A 12,304-nucleotide genomic window follows, 5' to 3' on the forward strand; every position below is an offset into this window, starting at 1 on the left:
AGATTAAGTTAGAATTGCCTCACTGTACTGAATATGCACACAACTATAAACTGTTCACAGTCTAATTTTTCAAACACTAAAAAAATATTATCCAGTCTTACTCTCCATCTAGGACTCTTCACAATACTGACATATTCTTACTGCAGCCAATGAAATCCAGCAATAGTGCCAGTCCCATGTAGGGCTCCTCACATTACTGATGTATTCTTACTGCAGCCAATTAAATTGAACAATAATGCAGATGACTCGTATCCTTGCATCTCCTAAATTTGGAATTCCATTCCTTTCTCATACAAACAAATGAACAACCCTGAAATACTACAAGTTACTTCTGAAATATCACCTAAAGGTCTCATGACTCTGTTCATGCACCACACCTGGCTAATCCCCCAAACTATCCTTATCCACGCTATCCCATCCTGCACTAAAATGACTACTTGGCCAATAACTTTTTGTCTTATCCTGTACTATTATCGGGCAGTGCAGTGATTAACATGGTCTCCTCACAGCAAGAGGTTCTCCAGCTCAGTTCTCAGCTGTAGTACCTTCTGTGTGGAGTCTGCATGTCCTCTCTGCATTCATGTGGATTTCCTCCCACATTTGAAAGATGTGTTTGGAGTGCTTCTCCCCATGCCTCTGGTGAAAATAGGCTTGGTCCTAGTTGGACTTTCCTGGTCAAAAATGTTAAATAAAATAAATATTATGCCTACTTGGATACATACACTGTACTGTACTTTCCTCGACTTTAAGTTGTTATGAATGGTTATATTATTATTGTCCTACTATTATAAAATACTATGGGTCTAAACTTTGTTACTCTAAACACTCATTCTGATCTACATTTGAATGATTTCTCATATTATAATGTCTGTATCCTGATTTTAATATGTTTGCATGCTGACTATTCATATGTATTGTCAATGTTTTTGTTTTCTTATTTTAAGCTCAATCATTGTTTTTTTTCCTTAGTATTCTATACTCAAACAATAATTACACTATATGTTTGCATATTTGTATGTATGTTACTTTCTCTCTGTCTTGTGGAGCTTTTCTCCACAGCCTTCTGCTGAAAACGTTTTTTCCATTTAGTTGTACTTTCACTGTCAAAAAAGTAATAAAGATATAATTTATCCGAAATAACTGTAAACTAGACATCAAGGAAGCTAAATCTTTCTAGCTGTGAATGAAACACACACCACACCAAACTTCACACAGGTGTGGATTTTGGTCAGTTGACAAGACATATGGCAATGTAAATGTGTGGTTCAATATGGATGAATGTACAAAGCCTGTGTTAGTTTATCACTTTGTACTGGTGTTAGGATTCTGTCTTTGATATAATATATGGAATGAAATCATTTTAATCAAAATGTTACAAATGCAATACATTATGTTAATCAACTACAAAGGTTGTGGAATGTTTTTTTCTATATAGTATGGACAATTGTATTGTTCACACTATTTCCATTGTGTATCAGGTAAAACGAAGTGACAGTGCACAGAGAAAAGCATTTTTTATTGTTTATTTATTGGGGGGGGGGCAGCAGACACAACATGCATGTGAGGGAGTGAGTATTTTAAGTTAATATGTTAAAAAAATAAAAAAAATACTGCAGGGTCCGAGGAGATAGTAGCCTCCTCATAGGCATGTCATATCTCTGTTGCCATTTCATCAATGCAATTCACATGCTTAAACATGAGCTAAATAGTTTGAAAATATACTAAAAGTAATAAAGAATTATTGTGGAGGAGTTGGGGGGCAATAGCCCCCTCATACAAATAGGTTCATAGGTATATACTAAGCTAACAATCACTGGGCATTTGTAAGCCTAGCTGTTGCTTTCCCATTCTGGATACAATAGAAGAGTCTTCGTAGGTTCTGTTCAAGCAGCTTTATTTTATACAAACACGTTATTATTTAAGGTTACTGACTTTAACTTATATACAAAGTAATAACTGCATTCATGCATGCAGTCACTGTGACTGCTCTTACAAAATGGCCCTATGGAGTGCACGTGTCTGTGATTTTATATGTGCACGTACAGTCTTGACATGCTTCTTAAAGATATAGTGCACATCACTTGCACTCCAATCTACAGCCACCCTCTGAGTCTATTGGCATGCGAAAGTCACAAGTAATTCTTTGTCATGCATTATATAACACTAAGTACACAGATATATACAATCAAGTCCACGTTGCTGTGTATTTTACACTAGGTTTTGATACTTGTCCATATCGTGTGATATAAAACTGTGAATTCGATTTGGCAACTGGAACTGTCTCTGCAAAATGTATGACCTGTGAATGTCTGTATCATTTTCTGGAATGGAGTCAGAATTTTGAACACATTCTCATATGGGAACAGTCTGATTCACTCTTTGATTTGAAGTCTGCATCATAGAAACAATGTTGTGATGGTGATTCTGGTACAAGAAGAAGATGGCTACAATTGCTCCTGTATTCTACTCCTTCAGAGCCTACCAGGTAGGATCTTGGTTCAGCACAGATGCCGGTAATCTGGCCTATTCAATAAAAACCTTTTATTGTCTGATTTTTGTACCTTCTCTCCTCCCCTCAGTGGACAAAGTAATCTACTCGATCAGTCGGAACTCGATTTCTGGATATTACGCTTCTAAAACAACTGAGCCTTGATAGTTTTATTGTTCTTAGCTTTAGGCTTTGGCAGCCTGGAAGTAATAAGTAGGGTAGTTCTAGTTTGCCTGGAATGTTGTCTTTGGTCAGGTGATCCAACAATATCGCCATCGGGTACGTTTCTGAGATTAAGTAAATTCAAGAACACATCAGTATTGTTACGCTTACTTTTCAAGTAATGGCTTTGCACTTTGCACTGCACGTTCTGCTAGACCATTGGACTGAGGATATTCAGGACTACTAGTGACATGGACAAAGTCCCATTGTTTTGCAAATTTCTGAAACAACTGGCTAGTGAACTGAGTACCATGTCAGAAATAACTTTGTGTGGACTACCATGAACTGAGAAATGACGTTTCAAATTAGTAATAACAACAGTGCATGTTAGGTTAGGTAGTAAATCAATCTCATACTAATTCAAATAAGAGTCTACCAAAACCAAATAGTGTTGATTGTTCCACTCAAAGATATCATTTGCAAAGATTGACCAAGGTAGTTCAGGAATTGGACTTATGGTTCTCTTTGCAAATGTGGTCTAGTACTATTGCCGGCTTGTATTTACCAGGCTGTGGAGTAGTGATTCATCTCTAGGACAATGCAGAAATTCCCTAAGACTTCAAGAACAGAATAAGTTATTTCTTACATTTATTTCATTGAATTGCACTTCTTAATGCTTATAGCCGTACTATACAGCTAATCTACTACATTTTGCACTGTTATAAAGCTTTTTTAACTGTTCCACTGCATTTGTGTATTGTGTTATACTGTTTTAACTGTATTTTTCATTGCTAGTTTCATTTCTGTACTTGCATTTTTACCAAATTACTTAACTGTAAACTGCTTTTTCATACTGAGAGTTGTATTTTCTGTTTGTGAGTGCTCTATCTGTGCTTTTGTGCACATTTTTTGTGAGGTTTTTGTGTTCTAGTCAGGTAGCATAGTCTGGATAGAGGCCTGCTGTTATCCAGACCTGGTTGTTTTGTTTGTTGACTTTCCTGTGTTTCTGGCAGCCATCTTCTGCTGATAGAGAACACAGAGCTAATTGGAGGGGGCACTGACTACAACTCTGATCTGTGATATATAACAATAAGTATCTTGGGTTTTTTTTTTTTTTTTTTGCTTATTTTTACTAGTTATTGCATATTCTAGATATTTATAGCGGTTTACTTTTACATGTGCGTATTGCACAAGGGAGAACTGCAAATGTCTGAAAGGCAGTCTGCAAAGTTTGCAGACGCCAAACGGAAAAAGGTTCGAATGTGCAATGAGCGAATGCACAGTGAGTTTCGCTCATTGCACATTTGACATTCTGGGGCAGATTGCATATAATGGGGATCGGGAAATGGTTCCTTTCCCCACTGTAGTGCGATCTCGGAGTTAGAATAATAAAGTAGGGGGGTGTGGGTGGGTGCAGTCAGCATTAATGTTCAAAAAACAGAGAATCTGCTTTTCGATTTGCTATTTATCGAACATTAACGTCTGTTGACATATCCAGTTTCATGGTTTAGAGTCACTCATATGAGCATTCAAATTACTGTGATTCACGGTTTCAAAGGTAAACTATTTATAGCACTTATTGTCTGCTGCATACCTTTTACTGTATTTTATGCTAAAAACTAATGGGTAGGTATGGTGTTAAGCAAAGGAATGCAGAAGGTCAGATGGTAGTGGATTTTGCAAAACGGATGGACATGGCTGTAGTGAATATGTATTTTAACAAGAAGAATGAGGAGGAGCATAGGGTGACATACAAGAGTGGAGGAAGATGCACACAGGTGGATTATATCTTATGTAGGAGGGCCAGTTTGAAGGAGATTGAAGACTGTAAAGTGGTAACCGGGGAAAGTGTAGTTAGACAGCATAGAATGGTGGTTTGTAGGATGACGCTGGTGAGTAAGAAGAGGAGGAGGAGTGTAAGGGCAGCACCAATGATCAAATGGGGGAAATTGAAAAAGGGTAATTGTGAGGTGGAGTTCAGGGAACAGTTAAGACAGGCACTGGGTGGCAGTGAAGAGTTACCAAATAGCTGGATAACTACAGCAGAGCTAGTAAGGGAGACTGCTAGAAAGGTGCTTGGGATGACATCTGGACAGAGGAAGGACGACAAGGAGACATGGCGGTGGAATGAGGAAGTACAGGAGAGTATAGAGAAAGAGGTTGGCAAAGAAGAAGTGGGATTGTCAGCGAGATGAAGAAAGTAGACAGGAGTATAAGGAGATGAGGTGCATGGCAAAGAGAGAGGTGGCGAAGGCTAAGGATAAGGCGTATGACGAGTTGTATAAAAGGTTGGACACTAAGGAGGGAGAAAAGGACCTGTACCGATTGGCTAGACAGAGGGACCGAGCTAGGAAAGATGTGCAGCAGGTAAAGGTGATAAAGGATAATGAGGGAAACATACTCACAAGTGAGGAGAGTGTGTTGAGCAGATGGAAAGAGTACTTTGAGGGGTTGATGAATGAAGAGAATGTGAGGGAGAGAAGGTTGGATGATGTAGGGATAGTGAATCATGAAGTGCAATGGATTAGCAAGGAGGAAGTAAGGATAGCTATGAAGAGGATGAAGAATGGAAAGGCTGTTGGTCCAGATGACATACCTGTGGAAGCATGGAGGTGTTTAGGTGAAATGGCAGTGGAGTTTCTAACCAGATTGTTTAATGAAATCTTGGAAAGTGAGAGGATGCCTGAGGTTTTGGTCCTGATTTTTAAGAATAAGGGTGATGTGCAGAGCTGTAGTAACTACAGAGGGATTAAATTGATCAGTCACAGCATGAAATCATGGGAAAGAGTAGTGGAAGCTAGGTTAAGAAGGGACGTGATGATTAGTGATCAGCAGTATGGTTTCATGCTGGGAAAGAGCACTACAGATGCAATGTTTGCTCTAAGAGTGTTGAAGGAGAAGTACAGAGAAGGTCAGAAGGAGTTGCATTGTGTTTTTGTAGACTTAGAGAAAGCATATGACAGGGTGCCTAGAGAGGAGTTGTAGTATTGTATGAGGAAGTCGGAAGTGTCAGAGAAGTATGTAAGAGTGGTACAGGGTATGTACGAAGGTAGTGTGACAGCGGCGAGGTCTGCGGTGGGAGTGACAAATGCATTTAAGTTGGAGGTGGGATTACATCAAGGATCAGCTCTGAGCCCTTTCTTATTTGCAATGGTGATGGACGGGTTGACAGACAAGATCACACAGGAGTTCCCGTGGACTATGATGTTTGCAGATGCCATTGTGATCTGTAGTTAGAGTAGGGAACAGGTGGAGGGGACCCTGGAGAGATGGAGATATGCTCTAGAGAGAAGAGGAGTGAAGGTCAGCAGGACTAAGACAGAATATATGTGTGTGAATGAGAGGGAGGACAGAGGAATGGTGAGGATGCAAGGAGTAGAGGTGGCAAAGGTGGATGAGTTTAAATACTTGGGATCAATAGTTCAGAGTAATGGTGAGTGTGGAAGACAGGTGAAAAAGAGTGTACAGGCAGGATGGATTGGGTGGAGAAGAGTGTCAGGAGTGATTTGTGACAGACGAGTACCAGTAAGAGTGAAAAGGAAGGTCTACAAGAGGGTAGTGAGACCAGCTATGTTATATGGGTTCAGGACAGTGGCATTGACAAAAAGGCAGGAGTTAGAGCTGGATGTGGCAGAGTTAAAGATGTTAAGATTTCATTGGTTGTGATGAGGGTGGACAGGATTAGGAATAAGTATATTAGAGGGTCAGCCCAGGTTGGAAGGTTTGGAGACAAAGCCAGAGAGGCAAGATTACGTTGGTTTTGACATGCGCTGAGGAGGGATGCTGGGTATATTGGGAAAAGGATGCTAAGGATGATACTGCCAGGTAAGAGGAAAAGAGGAAGGCCTAAGATAAGGTTTATGGATGTGGTGAGAGGACATGCAAGTGGTTGGTGTGACAGAGCAAGATGCAGAGGACAGGAAGAAATGGAAACAGATGATCCGCTGTGGCAACCCCTGACGGGAACAGCCGAAAGAAGATGATGATGATGATGCTAAAAACTAATCTGCATGGTTGTACTAAAATTGTCTGTCTTACAGGGCCAGATAAATAAGGTTTTTACTGTCACACTGTAAATCTTTTCTAGCTAGTTTCACTGTGTGTAAGGTATTAACTGGAAATTGTCTTCATTTGTTAAACATTTGTTTGTTTGTTCTGATTTCCTGCAAAGGTGTGTATCATATAACTGATTTGTTTGCAGTTAAAAGCATTCTCTAGAGTATCCTTGCTCCTTTATCTGTTTAAAACTTTCATTTAGTGGCTCACTGCTGTTTTTCTGCTATGATAAACATTTCTGTAGTGTTTTCTTCCTAAAATAGTGTAGCTAGTAGCTGTAATAGTGTTCATTACTGTAATTGCATTTTTACTTAATTACTAAACTGTAAACTGCTTTTTCATACTGAGAGTTGTATTTTCTGTTTGTGAGTGCTCTATCTGTGCTTTTCTGTGCATTTATTGTGAGGTGTCTGTGTTCTAGTCGGGTAGCAAAGTCTGGATAGAGGCCTGCTGTTATCCAGGCCTGGTTGTTTTGTTTGTTGAGTTTCCTATGTTTCTGGCAGCCATCTTCTGCTGATAGCGTCTTGTCTTCTCTGTTATTGAGAGTGACAGGGTTGCCTGATCTTCTCTAGCACGCGTGATTGGCTGAAAAAGCAGGGGCTAGCAGGGCTATGTAGTAATTCAAGCTTCTAGATTCTTCCATCTTTTCTGGTATTTAAACCCTGTGTCTGCAGGGGGCTGTGCTTGTATTTAACAGGCCGTGGAGTGGTAATTCATCACTGGGACAAAGCAGAAATTCCCTAAGACTCCAAGAGCAGAATAAGTTATTTCTTACATTTATTTCACTTTTACTTGGTGGCTTTACAGTTGCCCGCCCCTACTGTAAATTTGATCTGGGACACTCCTCTCAGTCTAGTGTCATTAGCCCATTCTACCTAATACAGAAAGAAAGTTTGAGAAGGCCAATCCGCTTAGGTTCTTAACCTTGAACTATCTTCTGTTCCTCCTTTCTCCCTTTCCACTTTACTAAAAAAAAAAAAAAACCTTGCTAGAATCTTCTTGTGTTCTGAGTGTGCTTCTCATCTGATAAGTATATTTTGTGGCACTTTTTAACTTTTCAGAGTTGAATAAAACAATAACTGAATTCAGTTCAAAATACAGTTTGAATAAATTGCATTTATTTAAACTGTATTCATTTTAATACTGCTACACAAGCAAGTGTGCTAGCTTGCACTGCACTTGAATTGTTTTTAGTGCTGTTTTAGCTGCTTTTTGTAAAAAAACATTCTAAGCTTGTTTTCTGCCTTTTATGTAACTAGTCTAGTCCAGATACAGATTTGCTGTATCCAGGACTGTTTGTAAGCTTCTGAGCCCCCCCACAAAGCCTTTCTGTGTTGGAGGGAAGCCTTCTAGCTTGTCAGTCGGAGTGGTAAGCACTAGGTAGGCTATCTACCACAAGAGGAGTGGTTTCTGGCCCAGAAATTGTAGTTTATTTGCGCGTTTGGGCAGTTTTAACATCTCTTTTAACTTTGTGGTTTAAAAGCCTGCATTTGCGCTTGTTTCTCACCTTTCCTGTAACTAGTTTAGTCTAGATACAGATTTGCTGTATCCAGGACGGTTTGTAAGCTTCTGAGTGGTGCAAAAGTCTGCTCTTCGCTTTTTCCCTTAGATATGCTAGTTCTCTCCTCTCCTGCACCTTTACTAGCTTATTAGTCTACCACTTTACCAGACTTCTTGTAGCAATTATTGTAGCACACAAAAGTGCTACCAGCACTAAATGTTCTACAAGGAAACATCTCCAGTACTTTTAATGCCCACCCCTCCAGGCATGTCTAAAGGTCAGTTCCCTGTGCTTTATCCTATTAACCTGGTGAACTTGGGCATCCTGAGGTAATGTAGCATCTGCCTCATGTATACTGACAACCCTCTCCTCCTACCTCCAAAAAACACAAGCCAATCTGGTGGTCCCCTGCCATAAACAAACTATACAACAGAAGGAGGAAACTGATGCGGAATAAGGTGAAGTCCCAAGACTGGAAAAACTCCCTTATCAGCCTCAACAAAAAGGTGAGATCCCTCATCAAATCCTCTAAAGCTAGCTATGAAAACAGAATTGCAACAGATAGTAAAGACAACCACAAGGCCTTCTATAGTTATGTAAAGAACCTCCACGACAATACCCAGATTTGCTCTGAGCTACTGCACAATGGTACCTCCTATACCAAGCCAGATATTGCCAATATACTGGCCGAGAGATTCAGTACCAACTTTACCCCTCTTCACCCCCAAAGGATCAATCACAATACCAGTAGATTGCCAGGCACCCAGTATTACTGCTGCACAGGTTAAAACGCACTGTCCAAGGCCAAGAATACAGCTTCTATGGGACTTGACAATATCCCTGGCTGTGTTCTACATGAACTACAGAGTAAACTGGCACCTCACCTGTGTGCCCTGTTCAATTACAGCCGCATCTCAGGCGTTGCCCCTACTGAATGTTGCACTGCTACAGCCATCCCTCTCCACAAAGGAGGAGTGACTACAGACTCTGGGAACTATTGCCCCATTAGCCTGACAAGTCTGCTATGCAAAGCTATGGAACGCATCATCATGGACCTAATAAACAAGGATATAGGGACTCTCCAAACTCTGGATCCTACACAGTTTGGTTTTGTAAAGGGTAGATCATGACTGCTCAACCTGGACGACTTCTTTGAGTCAATCACCAGAGCTGTGGATGAAGACAAGGTGGTTCATACAGCCTAACTTGATCTGGCCAAGGCCTTTGATACCATTCCCCACTCAGGAATCATAGAAATACTCACTAAGCTAGGCATCAACCCCTATATCACTAGGTGGGTTGCAAACTGACTCACAGACAGAACACACAGTGTGAAAGTAGCTGACTCCAAGTCAGACTGCCGACCAGTCATGAGTGGAGTCCTACAGGGTTCGGTCCTGGGTCCTCTCTTGTTTGGTATCTACTTCTCTGAAGTCTGGGCCAACGTGAAGGGACTCTGGCTGACAAAATTCGCAGACGACTGCAAGTTGGGAGCTACTAACTCCCCAAGTGATGTTGACATCCTACAGAAAGGCCTCACTGAGACCAACAACTGGTGTCAGAACCATGGCCTTAAGCTCACTGCCAAAAAATGTCATCATCACTCTGGGAAAAACCTGGTTCCCATGAATTACCACATCGATGGTAGTCCACTTAACATAGAAGGCGTTATAAGAGATCTGGGAACACAGGTTGACAGCAACCTCTCTTTTCACCATCACATTGCTACTATGGTCAGAAAGTCCTTCTATGTGGCACATCTCATTAATAAGGGTTTTGCATCCAGGAAGAAAGAGGTCATTGCCTTCCTCTACTCTTTCCTCATGAGGCCAATCATCGAGTATAGTGCCCCATTTAGCATGTACCTCACTAGACACCTGCAAAAACTGGAGAGGCCTTAGAAGTACCTCACAAAGAGGATCCTAGGCCTTAAACACTTGTCCTATATGGACAGACTCAATAAACTCCAACTATTTTCTGTCTCATATCACCTACTTAGAGGCAATCTCTGCTTGACTTACAAAGCCATGTTTGACCCAGCACTATTAGAAATACTACATCTAAAGAAATCCCAATCCCTCCACACCACATGCTCCAGAAACCTCAACCTCATCACCCAATCAACAGAACGTACTGGAGGAAGAGGTTCATAACCTAGAGACTGCCCATGCTATGGAATAAACTTCCCATACATGTCAAGCAGAGCACCTCACTGGCCCTCTTCCAAGAGAAATCTTGATGAGTGGGTGGGAAATAGAAAATTCACCCTGGGGATGACTCCAGTGGCTCTTCTCGACAGAGGCACTGGGAACTAAGGTTGGGTGGCACGATGCCAGGGTAATCCTATGGGCTAGACCTGTAAAGGCTCCAGGGCCATTAGCCTAGTACACACCTATGAACCTATAAGAAAATACTTTATCAATGTTTTTTGTAATGAAGGCCAAAACACATTCTCTGGCTCTTCTCTTAGTGGATGTGGAGCCTGTGTGACCACAATGCAAAATCTGGATATACTCTTGTTGTAAGTAAGCAGGAACAACGATTTTAGGATCTTTGAAAATAATGCCATCTTGTATCAACAATTCATCTCTGTAAGGAAAGTAGGTTTGCACTTCAGGTGGTACACTATATTGCTTTAATGGCCTTCCAACATTAATGTAGTAATTGAGTGTTTGTAAAATTGGATCACTCTGATTGTGATCTCTTAACTCATCAAGTCTAGTGGTGGAAAAATTATGCACAGACTTCACATCAAAGTCAAAATTTTCTGCATCAAGCTGTTCTGTGGTATTTCTGGGCAATCTGTATAAGACATCAGCCAGATAAAGCAATTTGCTTTTCGTGTAGACCATTTGAAATTGTACTTTTGCAATTTGAGCATCATTCTCTGTAATCTCGCTGAAGCAGAATGCAAAGGCTTCTTTAGAATAGTAACTAGAGGTTGATGATCAGTTTCAATCTGTATAGTTCAACCATAAATATAATCATGAAACTGTGAACATGCAAATACTATTGCCAAAAGTTCTTTCTCAATCTGAGCATACTGCATCTCAGTTTTGGTGAGTGTTCTAGATGCATAGGCTACTGGTCTACCTTCTTGAAGTATGACTGTGCGAAGACCAAATTCTGAAGCATCACAGGAAAGAGTAACTGGTTTGTTCAAGTTAGAGTATCTTAATGTAGGTGGGGTGGCAATTTTCTGCTTACGGTCTTCAAATGCCTTCTGGTGCTGTTCCAACCATAACCGTGCAACATTTCTGCATGTTAGCTCTCTTAAAGATGCTGTCAACTCACTGAAGTCTGGTATAAACTTACCTAAATAGTTGACCATACCTACAAAACGTTGTACAGCTTGTACATTATCTGGTGCTGACATTTCAAGAAGAGCAGTTTGCTTGGTGGGGTCTGGTCTCAAGCCTGTACTTGTGAACAAATGACCAACATAGGTAACTTCTGGAAGTCTGAATTTACACTTCAGAGGATTGAACTTCAAGTTTATTTCACATGTTCTATGAAGAACTTTCTTTAGGTTTCTGTCATGCTCTGCTTCACCACTGCCTCCAACCAATAAATCATCTACTATCATGGCACAAGGGTAACCTGAAATAATTTGCTGTATTGCACATTGAAAGACTTCACTTGCAGAATTTATTCCAAATGGCTTCCTTAGGAATCTGTAATTGCCAAATGGAGTACCAAACATAGTTAGAAATGAAGATTTGTTTTCAAGCATCTCTTGCCAAAATGAACTCTTTACATCTAAGACAGAGAAAACAGTAGTATTTGGTATTAGAGCTGCAACTTCTTTGACTGTGCATATTGGATGATACGGTCTCTTCAATGCTTTGTTCAGATCTCTTGGGTCAATACATATTCTCATTTCGTCTGAGCCTTTTTTGTGAGCTGCTACCATGGACGATACCCATTCAACTGGTTCTGTGACTGGACAGATCACACCTTGCTGCACCATTTTATCCAACTGAGCTTTAACTTTATCCTGCATAGCTATCGGAACTCTTCTTGCTGGTCTGACTACTGCAATAACCTCTGAGTCTAACTTCATGGAATACACAACTGGAAGTTTGCCTAACTTCTCA

This window comes from Protopterus annectens, chromosome 13.part0, assembly GCF_019279795.1.
Source record: "Protopterus annectens isolate FY-2018-M chromosome 13.part0, PAN1.0, whole genome shotgun sequence".
Lineage (NCBI taxonomy): Eukaryota > Metazoa > Chordata > Ceratodontiformes > Protopteridae > Protopterus > Protopterus annectens.